General features: G+C 39.6%; 1 protein-coding gene across 1 annotated transcript in view; it reads left to right on the top strand.

The window, feature by feature from the left end:
- EGLN3 (egl-9 family hypoxia inducible factor 3) overlaps window positions 1-22,044 on the top strand; it is a 356,054-nt gene that overhangs the window by 118,753 nt on the left and 215,257 nt on the right. Inside the window, exon 2 of the mRNA XM_054689806.1 lies at window positions 13,454-13,581. The gene's annotated coding sequence lies outside the window, so the exon portion shown is untranslated. The remainder of the gene's footprint in view (window positions 1-13,453; window positions 13,582-22,044) is intronic.

Here is a 22,044-nt window from a genome sequence, read left to right as displayed (position 1 = left end):
TGACCCCAATCTCTCCCCTCCCACCCCCGCCCCCTTAAAAGTGTCTCTGGTTCGTAGTTTTTTGTTGATTTTGATTTTCACTTTCTTATAGTTATTCGTTTTCCTGGTCCCTTATTTAAGTTTTCTAGATTCCTGCTATGAGTGAGACCATCCGGTATTTTTCTTTTTCTTTTTGGCTTATTTCGCTGAGCATGATCCCTTCCAGTGCCATTCATGTTGCTGCAAATTGCATGTGTTTATCTTTTTTGAATGCTGAGTAATTAGAATGAAAGTCTTTAAAACACAAATATGGGAGCTACTGATCTTGATCTTATTTGACCTAAAAACTTGAATACCTGGGAAAGTACAAGAACATATTTTAGTTTTTCAGTGGTAATTTCATACTTGTATTAACAGTTTTTATGACTCAGAGAAATAGTTTTTTTTATTAGGTTGTAGATTTTTTCTCTGCAAAATTCCTCTGTTCTATCTATCTATCTATCTATCTATCTATCTATCTATCTATCTATCTATCTATCTATCTACCTACCTACCTACCTACCTACCTACCTACCTACCTACCTATCTAATTACCTACCTACCTATCTAATATTTTGCATCAGGAACCATCCTAAGAACTGGGAATACGGCTGTGAGTGAACAAAAATAGATATCAAAGAGGTCAAAGCTCTTATGGAGCTTATTTTCTTGTGGAATGAGAATATAAGTAGACAAATACTATTTATGTTGGGGGCTAAAGATGGAAAAATTAAACAGACTGAGATAAATAAAACAAAGATAAAGAAGGAAAAAAAAGTAAGATGAAGGGGCAGAGAGTGGTAGCCGTACCTGGATGTGTGCAGCTTTGGGCAAGACTCTGTAAAAGGGTTTCACCTTAGCTGATACCTAAATATTACACAGGAGTGAGGAATTGCGCAGTGCAGATAACTGAGCGATATGAATCTGAACAGAGGGCATGGCAAGTGCTTGACCCTAATTCTTTAAATTCAGTGCTACTGAACATTTAACTAAAAGCAATATTACTAAGTTGGAAGAGATAAAAGAAACACAAAAGATTTTCTTGTCTCTATCACTAGATGAAATTTGATGAACACTACTTAGAATTTCCTTGGCAACAAAATTTTCTTTATATGTATCTTAGTCACATCTATAAGAAGGTTGTTACATTTGGCATTCCTCTTCTTAAAATATGTTAATGATCTTTACAGCATTAGGAAATTCCTCTATTCTATATTCCTTCTTTGCCTCACCCTGGAAGGAGGTAGAATGTTGTGTTAAATATAACTCATTCTGAATGTTCTTGGGTGTAGGAGGGTTTGGAGGAGATGTGGTATAGATGGAGGTGAAGGATGTAGTGGAGATGTAGGAAGTGGAGGAAGGTTATAAATGTAGAATAGGTGGTAGAGTTGTAGGTGGAGAAGGTGGAAGAGATGCTAATGGAATTAGTGGAGGTGGAGGTGGTAAGGATGGTGGTCGAGGTAGTGGTGATAATAGAGGTGGTGAAGGTTATGGCTGAGGTGGTAGATGACATGGTGGAAGTTTTGGTGGAGGTGATGGGGATGGTAATGAAGATGGTAATGAAGTTGGAGGTGGTGGGGGAAGTTGTTGGAAAAGGTGATGGAAGTAATAAAGGTGGTGGAAGTAGTGCTCTGGACCGTGAAAGAGGTGCTTAAGGGAGTAGAGGAGGTGGTAGAGGAAGTAGAGATGGTGGAGGAGGTGACCACAATGGTGAAGATGGAAGTATAGTTGGGGCAATATATTGGTAGAGGTGATGAAGAGGTAACAGGAGAGTGCAGGAAGTGGAGGTGGCAATGGAGATATTTATGATGGTCACCAAGGTGGTGGGATTGTTGGATATCTGATCTTAGTATAAGGCAGAGTGAAAAAAGTGTGTTGGCATATGGGAGGATCAGCAGTCATGTGTAATACTAGTTGTTTTTTGAAGTTCCTGCACAAGGGTTTCAGATTTTTTTCTTAGTAATTGTTAAAATTTTCGTCTGAGTCTAAAATAGTTATTTTCTTAAGTGACTCAGAGAGCAGTTGAACAGCATCAACTCCATTCATTTTCACTCTGAAGGGGTGCCTTTTATGTGCCAGACTGGATCAAACATAGGCAATCAAATGTGAAAACCACTTAGTTCTTGTTGTCATTTAGGAAACAGACCTATAAACAGATAATTTTAATGCAATGATATTAATTGCAATAATAGAGGTGTAATCAGCCTTAGAGGAGTGATGACTAAGGTGGGCAGTGCTGAAACAAGGGGAGACTTTCTACAATAGGTAACATCTTAAAGGATGAAAGAATTGGGGATTAGTTGGGTAAGGAGGGAGATGAGTAATATTGGCAAAAATAAGGAAGAGAGAAAGAGTGTATAGTAAGTCCATAGAACTATAAATAGTTCTCTACATTTGACTTTCCTTCCCGTCTACCTGGTTATGTTCATTTCCTTGCCTTATATTGTTATGTAAATTCAGACTTGAAGTCATCTGTGGTTGCAAAGAGTGTATCTAAAGTGGAATTTGGGTCTGCTGGTGCTTACTAGTGATAATGTTCAAAAGTGGGGACAGTAAGGGTGACTCTCAGAGCTGGCATCATCAAAGTCTTCCACCTCACTTCTCTTAGCTCAAGAAGTGATGGGAAGACAGGATTTGAATAGTTTTTCTTATCAGAGGAAGTAGGACAAATAGTATTTATGCTGGGATGGATGGGCGGGTATGCAGTATCTGTGTAGAAGATGACTCGCTCACTCAAGACCTGATATTCAGGAAAAAGCCAGCCAAAAATATGAGTCACTCATTAGCCTCTTTAAAGATGGAACAAGCCAAGGCAGGGAAGGTAAATAAGCTATTTCACTAACTTGGATTAAGATGTACCTTTAGATATGACTCTGGAAGTGGAAAAAGTTTTAAACACACACACACACATACATGCACACCCCACACACATCCTTGGCCCAATTAAAATATAATAATTTAAAGAGCAAGCAGATAACACATGGTTTGTTAAATCAGTGACTTAATGGAAAGGCATGGAGTATATTTACATAGCGAATTTCCAAAGGTGGTTTTTAAAATAGAGAACTTATTAAATTCTATAAAACAGACTTCAGGAAATGGATTTCCTGGAATGAATACTGCAAATGACAATTCAGACACCACAAAGAGGGATCTCTCTGAGGGGCCCCCAGAGCCACAAGTTGTCCCACAAAGGATGCAGGAAGGGAGATGTCTGTGCATCTTTAGCTCATGGCAGCTTCTCCATGAACAGCAGCACATGCCAGGGACACTGGAGAGTGGTGTGGTTCTGTTTATGCAGAATTTCCATACCAGAGAAGCAGCTCTCTTGTCCAAAAGACTTGGTGTCTTTGCCCACCTACCCTGGAAGGCAGGATATGGATGGCACCAGATAAAATACTAGAAACTGACCTTTGAACCACATATTTAAATTCATTCCTGGCTTGTTCTTTCCAAATAGTAATTGAGTTTGACTATTGTGATTCAGCCATCTGCAGCCCCCGTTTATAATTGTTCATGCTATCATTGTCTCTGAGATTTTCCCCGTTAATATTATTAAGGGGTGGATATATGATTTCCTGGGTGGTTCAATTCACTCTTCTGGCCCGTTTTGATAAGAAAGTGCCTACCTACAGCACCAAGGGCTTTTATTGGCATTTTGAATTTTTGCTTGTGAGGAAATAATATAGGAGAGCAGAACACTCTACTGGTTGCCTTTCAGATACAGAATTCTGTTTAATTTGCAAAAACCATTTATAAATTCTAACTATTACTGAGCCTTTTTAGCCTGCCTTACAAAGGCAGCTCTAAGGAAATAAAGCATTTGGAACCCAGTGGGGCTGATTCCAAGCTCGTGCTGCCAAATCTCCTGAGTGATCCTGACTCCCACCTGAGATTTTGGGATTTTCTATGAAGGAGGGGGAGGGAGGGATTGGCCCCATTTGGAACATAGACGATAGAGAGTAAATAGACTTGTCTGTTTTTCAAAGATAATTGTGGGTTATGAAATAAAACTAAGTAGGTAGCAAAATCCTACGCAGATTACAAAAGAGGCTTTACATCTCTGCATTAGCACACGTAATTTTAGGCCCCGAAGCAATGTCTGGTGGACCAGTTGAATGTGCTAGTTCAATTGTTTAATGAATCCAAGAGAAGTAATGGCTGTAATTAGATCAAGGAGTATAGGTTCTTAGAACTAGAAGGGACTTGAGAGATTTTCTATGGAAAACCTTTTGGTTTACAGGTGAAGAGACTGAGGCTCAGAGAAACAGACTTGGCAATTTGAAGGGATGGCTGTGAGGGCTGGAGCCTAGGTTTTCTGATTTCCGGTGCTCTGCTTTCTTGTGAGATCAACTGGACGCCAAATAATGGTCTGCTGCTTTTCTGGTGCACAATCCCTAGATTACGAGTTACCGGGTGACACAGGACTCCTAACAGCTACTGCTGCTACCCAGAGATCATAAGGCAGCTTGTGCTCACCTGTTTGGGTCACACTTCTGTTAGGTAGGCAACTTTTTCTGTAGCTGACGAACCCACAAAACTCAGCTGGGCCATTAGTGTGAGGGAGGCTCAGGGAGAGTTTTAGAGGTCCCAGGCTGGTGCTTTCTGCTCATAGCTTCTTTCCTGGGATTCTCTCTCAAGCTGAGGGGAGAAGGCAGCTCGAGGATTTCTAATCTGTTGAAAGGCTGGCAGCACTCGCAGAGGTCTTGGTCAAGTTGCACTCAAACTCTCTGAGCTTTCATTTCTTATCTGTAAGATAAAAATAACAATTCCCAGGGTTTGTGCCAAGCATAGTTCTGAGTGCAAGGAAGGCACTTAATAAATGTTTGTTCTGGGCCTCGCCCGTGGCACAGTGGTTGAGCGCTGGGTTGCGAAGCTGCCCGCAGCCTCTGCAGCGCTGGTTTGATCCCCGGCCGCCGGGCGAGGGTCTCACCTGGCGCGCAGACCTCTCCTGCCGCCCGCTGCTCCCCTCAGCAGTGTACTTCGGTCCTTCTGCCTGTTCTGCTCCCTGCTCTGGCTCTGGTGAATTCTCTCACCCTCCTGCGCTTCTGACTGTACCTGGTGCTTGTATAAATAAATAAATCTTAAAAAAAAAAGAATTTTTTAAAAAAAAAGTAAATGCTTGTTCTGTCTTTCTTGCCTTTTATAATAAAATTTCTAAATATACTGGTTTCTGATTAGCTTAAGGATTTTTTTCCTGTTTATAAGAGGATAAAACATCTTTATTACAGAGAATCAGACAATGTTGAAAATTATGAATTCCCCTGAATCCTTCCCTCGCAGAATAACTATTCTGCATACTTTTACAACATTCTCCCAGTAGTCTGCATCTATGACTATATTTGTATTTATATTTTTACATAAAATGAAAACATTATATAAACACTCTTTTTCATTCTACTCAACAGAGGTCAGTTCAAAGAAAATGCTAATAGATATTTTCTGCCAGATCTGGGAACTTTTTAGTCCCCAATGTAGGACACAATGGAAGACACAATCTCATCTCACAGATTGAAACTTCGCTAAGACATGATTGGCATGCTTTCCCCAATAGTCCTCTTCCTCTATTCTTCCCAGTAGAGAGAAAACATGCCACTGAGTCTAAACAATGTAATTTCTGGAGTTTGGAAAACGTTTGCCAACCAGGGAAGTCTTTAGCTTTTATTTACACTAACAAAGACCAGGGTAAATGCATGTTGCAGGAGCAGCCCGGGTGTAGTCCTGGAGACCCCTCAGTTTGATCCTTTCTCTGTTTTCCATAAGATCAACCCATGGGAGGGTATAGACTGTGGTGTACTTAAGCCCATTGGGTTTTGTTGAGCTGTAACTATGGGTATCGGTTTTTGTTTAGTCTGATTTCCTTGTTGGCTAGTGGCTTACCCTTGTCAGATGGACAGATTGACATTAGTCATGCTCTATCCTTTGCCTGCCTCTCAACTTTATCTATATTCCCTATCTGTTTGGGTCTGTAGTAGGAGTGATATGAATGATGATTTAGTGCCAAGCCTTAGGAAGGCATGCAGATGCATTCTGCCAAGAGTTATATATAACCTAATATTTTTCTGTACATATTCATGTCAGTACCCAGTAGTAGAAAATAGGGCTAATTGTAAGAGTTGAGTCATAGGAGCAGGTGGAAAACATCAATATTACATAACCTGTGTAGGAGTATCACACCTCAAGGAAAGGTTCTTATTCATGAAAGGAGGATGTTAATATTCATGTGGTCCCAGCTCTCCACTCCCCATGAAAGCCTGAAAGGGCTCTCTCTTCCTTTCATTTATTGAGGTAGCATTGGTTTACAACCTGTGTATGTTTCAGAAATATAAGTTTACACCTCTTTGATTGTGTATTACCACACCATGTCCACCATCAAAGCACCAATAATCCTCTGTCACAGTCTATCGGCCCACCCTTTGCTTCCACCCACCCTCCCTCTCCAGTAATTTAGTTCTACAGTCAGACACCAAGTGTTTGTTTTGGTTTGATTTTGTCCATTTTTTGCTTTGTTTCTTTACATTACACATGTGAATGAAATAAGCCACTATATGTCTTTCTCCTTCTGATTTATTTAACTTATAATCCCCTCAATTTCCATCCATGTTCTAGCAAATGGCAAGATTTCTTCTTTTTGTTTTTATAGCTGAGTAGTATTTTATTGTGTATGTAGGCATACACACACACGCGCGTACCATATATTCTTTATCTAATCATCCATCGATGAGCATTTAGGTTGGTTCCAAGGCTTGGCTATTGTGAATAATGCTGCTATGAATATAGGAGTATATAAACCTTTTCATATTAGTGTATTCATAATCTTTGGGTTAATACCTAGAAGTGGAATTGCTGTGTCATATGGTAGATTTATTTTTAATATTTTGAGGAAACTTCATATTATTTACCATAGAGGCTGCATTTATTTACATTCTCACAATAGTGTATGAAGGTTTCCTTTTATCCATGCCTTTGCTAGCACTTGCCTCTGATCTTTTTGATATAGGCCATTCTTGTAAGTGTGAAGTAATATCTCATTGTGGATTTGATTTGCATCCGCCTAGTAATGAGTTGTGATAAATGTTTTTTCATATGCCTTTTGTATATCTATGTCTTCTTTGGAGAAGTGTCTTTTCAGATCTGTCTATTTTTGATTGGTTGGTCTCTTTTTTATCTGTATGAATTACTTATATATCTTGAATATTAATCTCTTGTTGGATGTATGATATGAAAATGTTTTGTCCCACTTGGTAGGCTGTCTTGTCACTTTTATGGTATCTTTTTCTGTGCAGAAATTTTTTAGTTTGATGTCCCATTTGTTTATTTTTGCTTTTCTTTCCCTTGAAATTTAGTCTAGTTTCCAAAGACATCTCTAAGGCCAATGCTATGGAATGTATTGGTGATTCCCCCCCCCTATACATTTTATGATTTTCAGTCTTACCTCTGGGTCTTTAATCTATTTTGAATTAATTTTTGTGTATGGTGTGAGATGATGGTCTATTTTCATATTTTGCCTGTGGCTGTCCACTTTTCCTAATTCTGTTTATTGAAGAGACTTCCCTTTCTCCATAGTATGATCCATTGTATGCTCCTTGCCAAGAGTATTTGTTATAAATAAACTCTGGGCTCTCAATTCTGTTCCATTGATCATGTGTCTATTTTTTCCCCATTATCATGCTGTTTTAGTTACTATTACATTATAGTATAGTTTGAAGACAGGGAATGGGATACTGCCATTCTTTTTTTCTCAGGATTGCTTTGGCAATTTCGAGTCTTTTGTGGCATCTTGATACAGTACAGCGAGTAAGTCTTGTGCAGAGTATCTGACTTGAATCCCAGATAAGAGGGTGGCTAACCTTGTCCTTAAGTCTTTTGGAAAGGAGGTTATCTGCTTCATTCTTTAAACATTTCAGTGAAAAGATATTTGATAGATACAGAAACCCTAGAGGAGAACTTTTCTGATGATTTCTTTTTTTTTTTTTATAGAGGCATCTTTTTATTTATTTATTTATTTATTTGTTTGTTTGTTTGTTTGTTTGTTTGTTTATACATGCACTGGGTACAGTCAGAAGCGCGGGAGGGTGAGAGAATTCACCAGAGCCAGAGCAGGGAGCAGAGCAGGCAGAAGGACCGAAGTACACTGCTGAGGGGAGCAGCGGGCGGCAGGAGAGGTCTGCGCGCCATGTGGGACCCTCCTCTGGTGGCCGGGGAGCAGCAGGGGATTGAACTGGCACCGCAGAGGCTGCAGGCAGCTTCGCAACCCAGCGCTCAACCACTGTGCCACCGGGGAGCCCCCTGATGATTTCTTTTATGTTTATTCTGCTATGGACTTTGCCCATGTATTTCCTCTTTTTTGCCTTTAATAGTATCAAATCCACTGTTAAATGTGACTCACAGAATTTATCTTGGTGACTATATGAAAAGTTTTTAATAAGATAAGGAAAAAAATCCTGGTCATTCTCTAGGATAAATATGCTTTCATATTTGGGGGTCTTTTCAGTCCCCACTCAAATACGAGAATATAATCAAAATTATAAGACATCTGTGGAAAGTTTCTAATGTGTGTGTGTGTGTGTGTGTATGAGAGAGAGAGAGAGAGAGAGAGAGAGAGAGAGAGAGAGAGAGAGAGAGAGAAAGTGATTGATTATGGTAAGGAAGAGAGAGAGAAAAAAAATAGAAGCAAAGCAACTTGGAAAAACAGAAAATAACCAGGAAATAAAAATTTAAAAAATTAAGTCTATTATTAATACAAAGAGATGATGGTAGATGTTGTAACCATGAGCTAAGAAAAGAATACTATTTAGCCACAGACAAGGAAGACTACTATTTGAAAAACAGAATTTAGTGAATAAAAAAATAGACTCAGAGTTTAAAAATACAATAGCAAAAACCTGCAGATATCTTGTTCCTGGTTGGGCAGAAAAACTGTGCCAGAGACTTTAATTTCACCTCTGCCCAACTTATTTGTACACTTCCTTTTCCCTACGAGACTAATTATCCAGCTGTGATTATCCACTGTATTTTCTCCAGTTTACATGAATTAGCTGAATATCCTGAAGTTCTAGCTATGATTATTAGCACCATTTTATAGGTGAAGAAACTGTAGTTTAAAGAGATGAAAGGATATGGTCAACTAATCTTTGACAAAGGAGCAAAGACTATGCATTGGAGCAAAGAAAGTTTGTTCAATAAATGGTGCTGGGAAAACTGGGTCGCTACATGCAAAAGAATGAAGCTTGACCACTACCTCACACCATGCACAAAAACCAACTCAAAATGGATTAAAGAACTAGACATAAGACCTGAAACCATAAAATACATAGAAGGAAATATAGGTGAAACACTACATGATATGCACATCAAAGACATCTTTATGCCCAAAAATAGATGACTGGATCAAGAAGATGTGGTACATATACACCATGGAATATTTTTTTTTTTTTTTAAATAAAAACATGCCTCTATTAAAAAAAAAAAGAATTAATAAAGGTCAACAAGATTGCAGGATGCAAGGTCAATATACAAAAGCCAATTGTTTATCCAAACACTAACAATGGACAATCCAACATGAATTTTTAAAAATTATTGTATTTATAATAGCCTCAAAAAGAATAAAATATTCTGGATAAGTTTATTTTTTTTTATTATTTTTTTTTTTAAATAATAAATTTTATTTTTATATTCCCCCATACAATTGCAAACGCCCCATTCTGACCCCAATCCTTCCCTCCCGCCCCCACCCCCCAAAAAGTGTCTCTGGTTCATAGTTTTTTGTTGATTTTGATTTTCACTTTCTTATATTCATTTTCCTGGTCCCTTATTTAAGTTTTCTAGATTCCTGCTATGAGTGAGACCATCCGGTATTTTTCTTTTTCATTTTGGCTTATTTCGCTGAGCATGATCCCTTCCAGTGCCATCCATGTTGCTGCAAATTGCATGTGTTTATCTTTTTGAATGCTGAGTAATATTTACACCATGGAATATTACTCAGCATTCAAAAAAGATAAACACATGCAATTTGCAGCAACATGGATGACACTGGAAGGGATCATGCTCAGCGAAATAAGCCAGAGAGAAAAAGAAAAATACCGGATGGTCTCACTCATAGCAGGAATCTAGAAAACTTAAATAAGGGACCAGGAAAATGAATAACTATAAGAAAGTGAAAATCAAAATCAACAAAAAACTATGAACCAGAGATACTCTATGAGGGGGTGGAGGGCGGGGAGGGGAGGGATTGGGGTCAAAATAAGGGGATTGCAATTGTATGGGGAATATAAAAATAAAATTTATTAAAAAAAAGATATCTTTACAGACACATCACCCAAAGCAGTGATAGTGAAGGCAAAGATAAACAGCTGGGACTACATCAAATTAAAGTGCTTCTGCACAGCAAAAGAGACAATAACAAAAACAAAGAGAAACCCCACCGACTGGGAGAACATTTTTGCACACAACACTAATGATAAAGGACTGATCACAAAAATCTGCAAAGAGCTGATGAGACTCAACAACAACAAAGAAAATAATCCAGTCAAAAAATGGGCAGAAGAGCTAAAAAGAAACTTCTCGGAAGAGGAAATGCAAATGACCAACAGGCATATGAAAAAATGTTCAACATCACTTGTAATCAGGGAAATGCAAATCAAAACTACCATGAGATACCATCTCACACCAGTGAGAATGGCACATATTAAAAAAACTAGCAACAACAAATGTTGGCGAGGTTGTGGAGGAAAAGGAACTCTCCTGCACTGTTGGTGGGAGCGCAAACTGGTCCAACCACTATGGAGAGCTGTGTGGAGATTTCTGGACCTACTAAACATAGAGCTTCCATATGATGCAGCAATTCCACTCCTAGGTATTTACCCAAAGGACACAGAAACATCAATTCCAAAGAGCACCTGCACCCCTATGTTTATAGCAGCACTGTTTACAATAGCTAAGCTTTGGAAACAGCCCAAATGCCCAAAAATAGATGACTGGATCAAGAAGATGTGGTATATATATACCATGGAATATTACTCAGCATTCAAAAAAGATAAACACATGCAATTTGCAGCAACATGGATGGCGCTGGAAGGGATCATGCTCAGCGAAATAAGCCAGAAAGAAAAAGAAAAATACCAGATGGTCTCACTCATAGCAGGAATCTAGAAAACCTAAATAAGGGATCAGGAAAATGAATAACTATAAGAAAATAAAAATCAAAATCAATAAAAAACTATGAACCAGAGACACTCTATGGGGAGTGGGGGGTGGGGAGGGGAGGGATTGGGGTCAAATTAAGGGGATTGCAATTGTATGGGGAATATAAAAATAAAACTTATTTTAAAAAAATAAAATAAATTTTGATGTAGACCAAAAAAAAAAAAGTAAATAAAAATTAAAAATAGTGCTTACCTCAAAAACAAAAACAAAAACAAAAAAAAAAGAGATGAAAGGACATATCCATGATCACAGTTTGAGGACAGGGCAGAACTTCAAACACAAGGCATCTGGTCCAGTCCCAGGCTGACCAGGCTCCCTGCCACCTAAGTCTTTTTTCAAATTTCAGGATCTACTCCCAGGGCCTGCCTTTCCTGACTCAACTTACCTTTGCTTCCAAACTCTGCATCTGGTAGTAGGATCCAGAATCAGGCAGAAGCCCAGGTGGAAGCCCTGATGTCTTCATAGAATTATTTGTTTTCATGAAGTTTCCAGGTGATTCCATCTATTTCAGTGTGATCTAATATCCCAGGGCAGTGGTTCTCAAAGTGTGGTCCCCAGACAAGCAGATGCAGGATCAGCACTGGTTAGAAATACAATACTTCAGACCAACTGAATTAGAAAATCTTCTGGTGGGTGGGGGCCCAGCAATCTGATTTTTTTATAAGTTCTATATATTTTTTTAATATAGTAAAATCTGTTTGCATTTTATAAGTTTTTATTTATTATTTATTTTTTACATCATTGTTCATTTTTATTTATTTTTATTTTTTAAAGATTTATTTATTTATGCATATAAGAGCTGGGGTACAGGCCAGAGATGTGGGGGAGAGAGGATCCACCAGGGACAGAGTGGGGAACAGGACAGGCAGATTGACTGAAATACACAACTGAGGGGAGCATTGGGCGAGACAGGAGAGGTCTGTCTCACCATGCACCATGTGGGTTTCTCCCTGGCAGGTTGGGGATCGAACTCATGCTGCAGAGGCTGCGGATTATTTCATGGTGTGGTGCTTAACCCCTTGATCCACCAGGGAAGCCCCTCATTGTTCATTTTTAAACAATATTTGCTTCCCCCCAACTCAGGTGTAGTCCCCATAGGTTTCCTTCCCCAAGGCACCCGTGCACCATCACCTCAGTCCCCTGTGCTCCTCCCTCCCTTCCTCTGATCCCTCTCCCTCCTCCTCCCCTGCAGAGTGTCTCGGATTTATAATTGTCTGTTTTTGTTTTGTATTGATTTTTTTTTTTTACACTGATGCCTTATTTGGTTCCCCTATAGTCCTCCTATAAGTGAAACCATATGATATTTTTCTTTTTCCTTCTGACTTATTCACTGAACATAATTCCTTCTAGCTCCATGCATGTTGCTGTGAATGGCATGAGTTTATCTTTTTTATTGCCGAGTAGTATTCCATTGTGTATATATGCCACATCTTGTTGATCCAGTCATCTATTTATGAGCATTTGGCTTGTTTCCAGGTTTTACCTATTGTCAATAGTGCTGCAATAAACATAGGGGTACAGGTGTTCTTTTGAATCAATGTTCTTGTGTCCCTTGGGTAGATCCCTAGAAGAGGAATTCCCAGCAATGTGACTTTTTAATAAGTTCTCCTGGTGATTTTCATGCACACTAAAATTTGATAACACTGCCCTAGGGTTGTGGTCAGAGGGAATCTGATAGGATCAATTCTTGGGATATTGTGGAAGGTGCTTAAATCAAATGTTTAGGAAACAGAGGGGCAGGAGTATGTATTTGTGTCCTGGGTTCCTGTGCTGTCCAGCCAGTGGGTTCTCCCACTATCCCTGTCTATTGGGAGTAGAACATGGAAGGGAAAACATTAGACATCTCTTTACCACCTGAACCTGTGCTGCGGAGTTGTAAAGAAAGTTTTTTGGACACCCATAATGAAGAAGCTGAAAAAAAAACCCAGCAGGGTCATATAGGAGAGGTTGCAGGTCAAGATAGATTCTGATGTCTAGGAAAGAGTCTGATGTCAATGTTCTTGAAAACTAAAGAAGGCTAGATTTACACACTGATATTTGGTGTTAAATGCCCCAGGTCTCATTGTATCTCCTCAGGAATACTCGACATGCCCTTATGTTAAGTAGTGATGATCACTGCACTGCACTTTTAGAGGTTTATATGAGGAAGTGGATTGAGGTGGAAAGATAGGACTTGTCTTATTATAACAATATGAGGCAGTTATAAAATTTAATTTTTTTCCTTTTACAGAAGTCTGGGCCCTGAGTATGAAGTAAGGCTTCGCCATGCTTTTCAACAGCAAGCTTGCTGCTACTGCCCAAGTGCCTTTCTGAGCTGGGATTCCATGATTGATGATGGGAGAGAGTAAATAAATTTCAGTAAGTACACACAAGAGTGGATCAGGACAGTAAGTGCTTACTATGTACAATCAATGGGCATTATTTTAAAGGAGATTAAAATTTCCTGGACTTAATCCTCCTGCTAGAGTGGCATTGGTGGCAGAGGATGAGTTACTGTTTTCTCCAGGGAGGCAGTGAGAAGAGCATCTGTGCCTGTTGAGTAAAAGCATGTAGTTAAAATAAGCAGTTAATAAATCTGCTTAGTTTGGAACTCAATTCTCTGATAAAAAATATGTGTTTGTGGTACATGAAGTGGATGTAGATGGTTCTGGACTGCAAATGTCTGGAGATTGGAGGTGATACAGCTTTCTCTCTTCCTGGAGCCTTCTTGGGAATTGCCTGGGTTTCTCTGTTTTACAACGTATGTGATAGAATTAGATGTTTGATGGAGGCTGGAACTGCTGTTTACTTCAGAGTGCATGTCTCTCTCTCCAGGAGTGACTGACTGATATAATAGGGTGACTTAGCTGAAATTTGAAATCTAACTTTTTTCTAAATATGAAGGTTTTTTTCGGAAGCTAGAAAGATTGTCACTTAAAATTTAAAACTGCGTGTGTTTCCTAAGAGGTGAAAGCTTGACCTTAGCTTTGGGACTTTTATTCTCTAAAAAAAACTTGACTGCTTATCCATTGTTTGAGGAAAAACTGTGAATTCAGTGTTTTCCTGAAAGAAGGAGAAAGATAATACTAGTTGGTTTCATTGATATGTGGCAGACAGAGAAGCCAAACAAAGGATCAGAGAAAGACAAACCTTGAAAGCTGACCATAGACATGAGGCATCCAGGAGGGGAGGGAAAGGGGTGAGAACAGGGGTAGGAAGAGCACAGTGGACAATGGTGCTGGACTCTAGGTGCTTTGGAGGTGGGAGAAGTGTGGAGACCCACCTGAGGTGAGAATCCTATGCTATCAAAGTAACAAGGATGTAAGAAGAAAGTACTTCATTAAAATATAAATTAATTAACAATAGTTTGGAAAATGAAAAAATAACATTATGATATTTAATAATAAATTTTCCTGAAAGTCGATGTCTAGATATCATGATTGTAAATTATGTCTACATTGTGGCAAAGTGAAGATTTTCAGACAGCATTGGTTCTATGTGAGAAAGCTTTTTTCTGTTTAGATTTGTTTATTTATTTATTTAAAAAAATTCAATAGCCATTTTAATGAAAAACTAAGTATAATATATTGCTATGGATTATCTGCTAATTCTTTTTTTTTTTTTTTTTTGGATGGGAAGATGTTTTATTTGCCCTATATCTAGATACTTTTTAAAAAATCTAGATACATTTTTCATTTTTGCACAATGTATGCATTTTCATGTTGGTTCTATTCCCCATACAATTCCACTCCTCTTACTTTGACCCTAATACCTCCTCCCTCCCCCTCTCCAATGTGTCTCTGGTTTACAGTTGCTGTTGATTTTGATTTTTACTGTATTATAATTAGTCTTTCTCCTGGTCCCTTATTTAGGTTTTCTAAATTTTTGCTATAAGTGAGACCATCCGGTATTTTTCTTTTTCTTTCTGGCTTATTTCGCTGAGCATGATCCCTTCCAGCGCCATCCATGTTGCTGCAAATTGCATAGGTTTATCTTTTTTGATTGTTGAGTAATATTTATGGCTTATGGCAAGGCTTGGCCAAACTGTGGCCTGTGCTACAAATATGGACCACTGCATGCTTTGTAAATACAGTTTTACTGGAACCAGGCATGCTTATTAGTTTAAACATCGTCTATGGCTGCCTTCCAACTGCAATATAAATAGTTGGGACAGAGACTGTACGGCCCTCAGAGATGAAATATGTGCTGTCTAACCTTTCAGAGAAAAAAGTTTGTCTGTCCTGCCATCTTTTATTGCTTGTTCTTATGTGTACTCTTCAATATTTGCTCAGCTGTTGGAACCAGAGATCACAAAATGGCAGGGAAACAATGCAGGCCTGAACCTCATGTCACTCTTGTGAAGAAACCTTAAAACTGATTTGAGATAGGCTTGGCATCCGTCACACTTGCTGAACTTTCTTCTTTTTTTTCCCCTTTCCTTTTTAATAGAGATTAATAATGAGCATGTGACATTGTATTAGTTCTAGGTATATAACATAATGGTTTGATATTTGTATATATATTGTAAAATGATCACCACAATAAGTCTGGTTAACACCTGACACCAGACAACGTATCATATTTTTTGTCTTGTGAGAATAGCTGCTCTGTTGGTGTTCTGCATGTGGCTTTATTCTCGGCTGAAGAGCCTTGACTAGATTGGCATCGAGCGTTACACCCTGATGTCATTTTCTTTATTTTCTAAGTATATGTTTTAATTGAACTACCATAATTTTACAGCCTTGCTCATTTTTTTTCCACAATAAAGAATTTCTCCCCTTACATGTGGTCACCATCGTTCTCCTACCAACAAGTCACCCATCACGAGAGCCACGGGACCAGATTTCACTCCATGCTGTGTGGTGGGTGCATGTGGGATCTCCCTTAAAGGGAGTGGATCTTCTCAGTGTCAGTCATTCTGGGAAAAGAGCAATTCTGGGACAGGAAAAGGAGACTCAAGAATGCCGTAGATTTAGGGGAAGAGAAAACTTCTGCTGTTTCACTTATTGTGACAGTTGGGTGTGAGTTTTGGGGAGAGCTTGTTGTGTTAGGTGGATGCATTTTGGGGTAATTGGTTGCACAGAAATGGATAACTAGTAAGAAGGCCCTGGCATTCTGGGGCCTCACCCCACACATAACAGCTGGGCCTTGATAATCAGCTACTACATGGTGCCATTTGCAGATGGAGATAGGAGCCTTGTTTAAATACTCATGGTCAACATAAGGTTTGGACGGCTTTTAGCCTACAGGTCCCCAGAACAGAGAAGAGGTTAGGGGCACCTGAGCAGTCAAGAACCCACATATCACTGCTGACTCCTCCCAAAACTTAACTGCCAGTAACCTGTTGCTGATTAGAAGCCTCATTGATAGCTTTTGTTTACGTTTTTCTCTACTGTGAATGGCACCATGTATGGTGTTTATGTGCATAAGTTTAGATAAATTAGAAATTTTTTATAATAGATTTGTGTATATTTATAGTAATAAATGATAGACTATTATCTACATCTATTTTATGCATTCACAACATTCCCTTTTCTTAATTTTTTTCAATATTTAAGGCCTTGCACTTTTTCTGCAATTTTTTACAAATTGTCACAAATCTCCAAAGATTTTTTTCTATGTATTTATTCAAAAAAAAATCTGTGTGGGGGAAGGGGTAAAAAGAAAATATTTATGTATAAGTGGATTTCACAGTTCCAACCCATGTTGTCCAGGGGGCATCTGTATACAGCTGGGAAGGGACACAACTGTTTAAAACTGATGTGTGTGTGCTCACAGGTGTGTGTGTAGTACACACATCAGTGTTTTCCCTTGTGCCACACCTAAGGAATGGAAGGAACTTTTGCTGTGCCCTCTGCCCCTACGGTGCCAATGAACCCTACTTTGGTTGTGATACCCTTAGTTTTTAATCCCTTCGTCTTATTGATCCTCAGAATTTTTCTCGCTTTTAGATTCTACTCTTAAAATAGTGGTTGGAGCACTCTAAAGGTGTGTGTGTGTTGCCTAGGAGCTTTCTGGGTTATGGGTATTGAAGCTGGTTCCTTGACAGGTAGCAGGTGATAACTGCCTGGGAGATGGGCGCCAAGTCTGGGGAGAAGCGAGCGCGCAGGGAGGAACTGAATGACACTTGTTCTGGACTCTCAGCTGTGAAAGACCTCCCTGGACCTCACAGTGTAAGGCCCGCATTCACGGTGGAGCTTACATAGATCACAGAACCACCAGAATCTCTGGCTTTTGAAATTTACACTATTAGGGAATTTATTTCAAATAACTGAGGAGCAAAGTCATTTCTGCTGTTGGGAAAACACAAAGCAAAACCCTCACCAACAACCCCAACATATATGACTCTTACTGTCTGCAAACTAACTTAAGGAAAAAAGACTACTTAATAAAAACCTGAAGGTTGTGAGCGTCCACACAGGATAACTGCAGGCGGGGGAGGCACCGCTGACACTGCAGCCTCTTCTGTTTGACTCAGAGTGAGACCCTCGTGGATGTGTTTCTGTTTGGAATCTGAGTCTCTGTTCTCTTGAGCAGCTGTCGATTGTGTCTATAGTTGCTGTGTGGTCTGCTCTCCATTTTCTCTGCGCTTTCTTGATGTGCAATAAAATAACATTACTTGGCTTTCTGTTCTTAATTCAATAAGCTGCTCTCAGTTCTGACTTTCATAGGTAAAAACTCCAACAGTGGCTCCAAATTCTAACCGTGGCTGTCATCACAATCTGCTGCCATCTGCAAGGCCAGCAACGAGGCTCTTGGACAGCAGCTTCATCTCCTGCGATGTAATCTGTGCAGCCAGTTCCAGGGCCCTGGGTGGTGTTCAGGATTATTTTTTAGAACTTGTCATATTATGAGGAGTTAATTTTGGATACCTGTATTTTGGAAACTGACCAAGTTTCCAGTAGGGGAGTGGGTTACAAAAAGAAAGATGTAGGTTTTTAAAATTTTTTTTTTAATTTATATCTTTTACATCATTGTGTATTCCCTGCAAAATTCCCACCATCAGTTCACCCGTGAACTATTACCATAGTCCTTTGTGCTCTTCTCTCCCCTATTTTGATCCCTTTTCCTCCCCCTCCCTCAGAATGTCTCTTATTTATAGTTGCCTGCTAGTTTTGTTGTTTTATTATTGTTGTTATTTTTTTTTCCTGATCTCTTATTTGGTTCCCTTTATTCCTCCTATAAGTTAAACCATTTGATATTTTTCTTTTTCCTTCTGGCTTATTTCACTGAGCATGATCCCTTCTAGCTCCGTCTATATTGCTGCAAATGGCATGGGTTTATCTTTTTTGATTGCTGAATAATATTCCATTGTGTGTATATGCTACAGAAAGATGTAGATTTCTAAAGTTAGCCAGAACTGGGCTTCTGACATAGTGAGGTGGTTCAAAGTGGGATGGAATCCCAGTTCCACAATCCACCAGTATCTTAAATGCATTAGTAGTAGTGCCTTCTTCTCAGTGTTGTGGGCGTGAAACAAATTGTTACATGATAATGTGTTCAGAACAAGGCCTGACTCAATACATTTGCTCTTTTTATTATTGTTATTACTATTATCACTGATTCTGTCATCTTGGAATAGCAAGTTAACTTCTCTGAGCCTTCATCTACAAAACCAAGAGAGCACTAAGCATCTCATATGGTTTTTGGAATTAATAATATATGTAAACTTCTAGCCCAAGTTCTGGTTTATAGCAGAAGCTCTCTTAAGGATACTTTATTTTATATGTGATGAACGACCTCCACCTGATTTATTTTGCAGTGTTCAGGGCCTTGCAGGAGACTGAAGAGACAATCACAGACTGTCTACGACAGAGAGGGCCACATGGGCCCCTCTCAGAAATCCTCTCCAAAGCTGTGCTCCAAAGAGGTCCTTGTTCCCCAATGTCATCAGAACCCCATTCTCAGCCATTCTTGATTTCCATCAAATGTCTCCTCCTGAACAAGTGAGTCTGACTCACTTGTTCTTTAATCTTTTGTGATCACTGAAGGAAAGAATAAAATCCAAAGCTTCTTTTAACCAGGTCTCCAACAGTGACCTTTGTGAACTCTGGGACCCAGGGAGAGCTCTTCATGATTTTTGCTAAGATCTTGTACTGGCTGAATTGCTCTAAGGCCAAACCGAAGTGGTGATTATTAACATTTAGCACTGCAGCCTGACTCTCGTGTGATAATCGTTTCATTAGCTCATGCTGCTGTTGTTGTTCATAAAAGCCCTTCCTTTTCACTCCCAGACCTCTTGTCGCCTGCCCTGACCTTTTTTTTTCCATGTACATTTGAAATATTTCTCATTATTCCTCTTAACTTTGCTTGTTATTCCTCTGAATGACTTGGGCAATCTCTTGCATTCTCCAAGGCATGATATTCTTTTTGTCCCAAGCTGCCTCCTCTGGTGTATTCCAGATGGCTTTGTACCAAGCAGAGCATATGCCTCTTTCTTCCCCTTGATTACTCTTTGCATTTCTTTGCTCCTCTGCATCGTCCTCCATTTGATTTACTTCTGGAGTATTTATTGCTGGGGTGACGTGCATAATGAATACTCTTGGGTGTTCATTAAGTTTAGCTTTGAACTGTTTCTATTTCCCCTCAGTGTCCTTGATGTCTGATGTCTTTGGTCACTTGCTCACAGTTTGCCAGCATTTACTCTACAAAATGCATACCTCTCTCTTTCAGGTTGCGCTTTTTTTCTTTTTCAGACTTCATGGAAGTCCTTAGTTAAAAAAATGATGGCTTACCACTGATCTTTAAGATTTCCCTCTCTGTCTTATTCTAGGTAAAGTGATTTTTCCAGGTGTCAATCACTAGACCACTATGATTTAGGACACAATTATCTCTCGTGGGTCTTGGGTTTGACTGAGCAGAGCTGGACAGTTTTCTTTGGGGCCTCCTGTGCAGTTGTAATCAGATGATGGTAGGACTGTAAGAGAACTCGAAGAGCACGGCCATCCATCAGAGTCAGTCAGGTGTCTGATAGTTGGTGCTGGATTGACTGAGGGCTCATCTGGTGTTATCCCACAGATGACTACATTGACAACTACACATTGACAACTTGGGCTTCTCAAATTTTTGTGGTCAGATTCTGAGAAGATATGTCTAAGAATGAACATTGAAGATGGAAGAAGAAAGTTTTCTTATACCTTAGTCTTAGAAGCCGTGAAGTATTCCGTCCATTGCACTGGACTGGTGTGAGGGGACTGTACATAAGAGCGACAAAAAGAGGCGTGAGTCACTGGAGGTGCCTGGCTGCCACAAGAGTGAATAGTGACTCTGGTCTTTGCATTGTTACTTATTTTAGGGCCAGACAGGCCCTTTTGATATTGGCTTTCTTCCTAACCTTCTCTGTTGACTTAAACAGTAGTTACAGACAATTTCCCCAGGTTAAGATAGTCCAGTGCCATCTGTATCAGTCATTCCTCTTGCTGAAGAGTCTGTCTTCCTCCTTGTGGCTCTTAAGCGGTCAAGCCTCTGTTCATATATGGAGGTGAAGTTCAAGGCAAAAAGACATAGATTGGACCTTGAGAGGACTGTGTGTTAATCCTGACTTTGTAGTCGTGTGACTGATCTTAAACAAGTCGCTGAAGTGCCCTATAGGCTCTGAAATTCTATAGTTCCAGGTAGCTGTCTTGAATATACATCTCTGCTGGGTAAAGCCTTTATTTACTTCAATCCCCTGAACCAGTAAAGTCCAGGATTCATGACTTAAGAGTGTCAAAGTCCACCACAGTCTTTGCATACAGTAGGCATTTGATAAAAATATTGGGAGGGAGAAGGATGAAATTTGAATCTAGAAACCTAGATTCAAGATTTGGTGTATTACCAGATCATTTATTTTTACTGTTTTAATTTGAAAGATCATAACCTTGCACATTTAAAACTTTGCTTTTAGAAATTGGAACTTGTTCAACACAGTCTCGGCTTGTGTCCTTTTGCTGTTTAATAGGCAGTTCTTTGTGCCTGTTGACAGATTGACATTTTGCAAGTAACCCTCATGCCCCTGGTACTGACTGTGATTCCCTCAAGCTGTAGCAACTGGAGGGATGCCAAGGGTCTGCGGTCATCTGAGTTTGCTCCTTTTAAGAATTTTTTTTAAGGTACTGGGGTATGGAAACCCTGACTTCTCTCCCTTTGGGATAGTAGAAGGGAAAGAAAATAAGGGAAGTCAGTCTGTGGGAATGGAGGAAGACCAGGTCAAATGTAAATGAAAATGTACACCTTGGCCCCTCTCCCTGCCTGCCCCCCGCCCACACAGAGTGTTCTAGGCTCACTCCAAGTGAAAACCGACCCTAGATTTCCTGCCCTTATAACCATTTGACATTTGAGAAGACAAACAAAGGGCTCCATCAGGAAGAGGCTTAACTTTGTTAGTAGCTACAAATCATTTGGCCCTGGAGAGCTGACCCTGGAGAGCTGGGGTTCAGGGCGGGGGGGGGGGGGGGGGGCTGGGAAGGGGGCTCCTTTGCCTTCTTTTTATTTCAGTAGAATCAAGTTTCAAAGAGACTTGACTACCCAGGCCCCCAGGATTTCCTGATGGTCTGGGAGGTGTCCAGGCTTCAAACTGGCCTGTTGCTGCCTCTCTCCAGCAAGAAGTCACCCCCTAAAGAAAAAATATACCTCAAGTCCAAGAGTGACTTGGGATTTATAGGAGGAAATAGTATGAAGTGATCTAAATTGGAGGATTTTTTAAATAATAAACACATGAAAAAAGAAAAAGAAAGCATTCTCAGCTGGCATAACTAAAATAGACTGACATTTCCAGCAATTCTGTAAGAAAAGACAGGGCAGATTTTAGAGAATAGGGTGGATGGACTGTGGTTGTTATCTAATCTATAGATTGTACCTGAA

Source organism: Talpa occidentalis, unplaced genomic scaffold, assembly GCF_014898055.3.
Source record: "Talpa occidentalis isolate TD23 unplaced genomic scaffold, MPIMG_talOcc4v2.1 talOcc4.11, whole genome shotgun sequence".
NCBI classification, from domain to species: Eukaryota; Metazoa; Chordata; class Mammalia; order Eulipotyphla; family Talpidae; genus Talpa; species Talpa occidentalis.
Note: the sequence above shows the minus strand (reverse complement) of the source record. Positions and strands in the feature narration are given on the sequence as shown.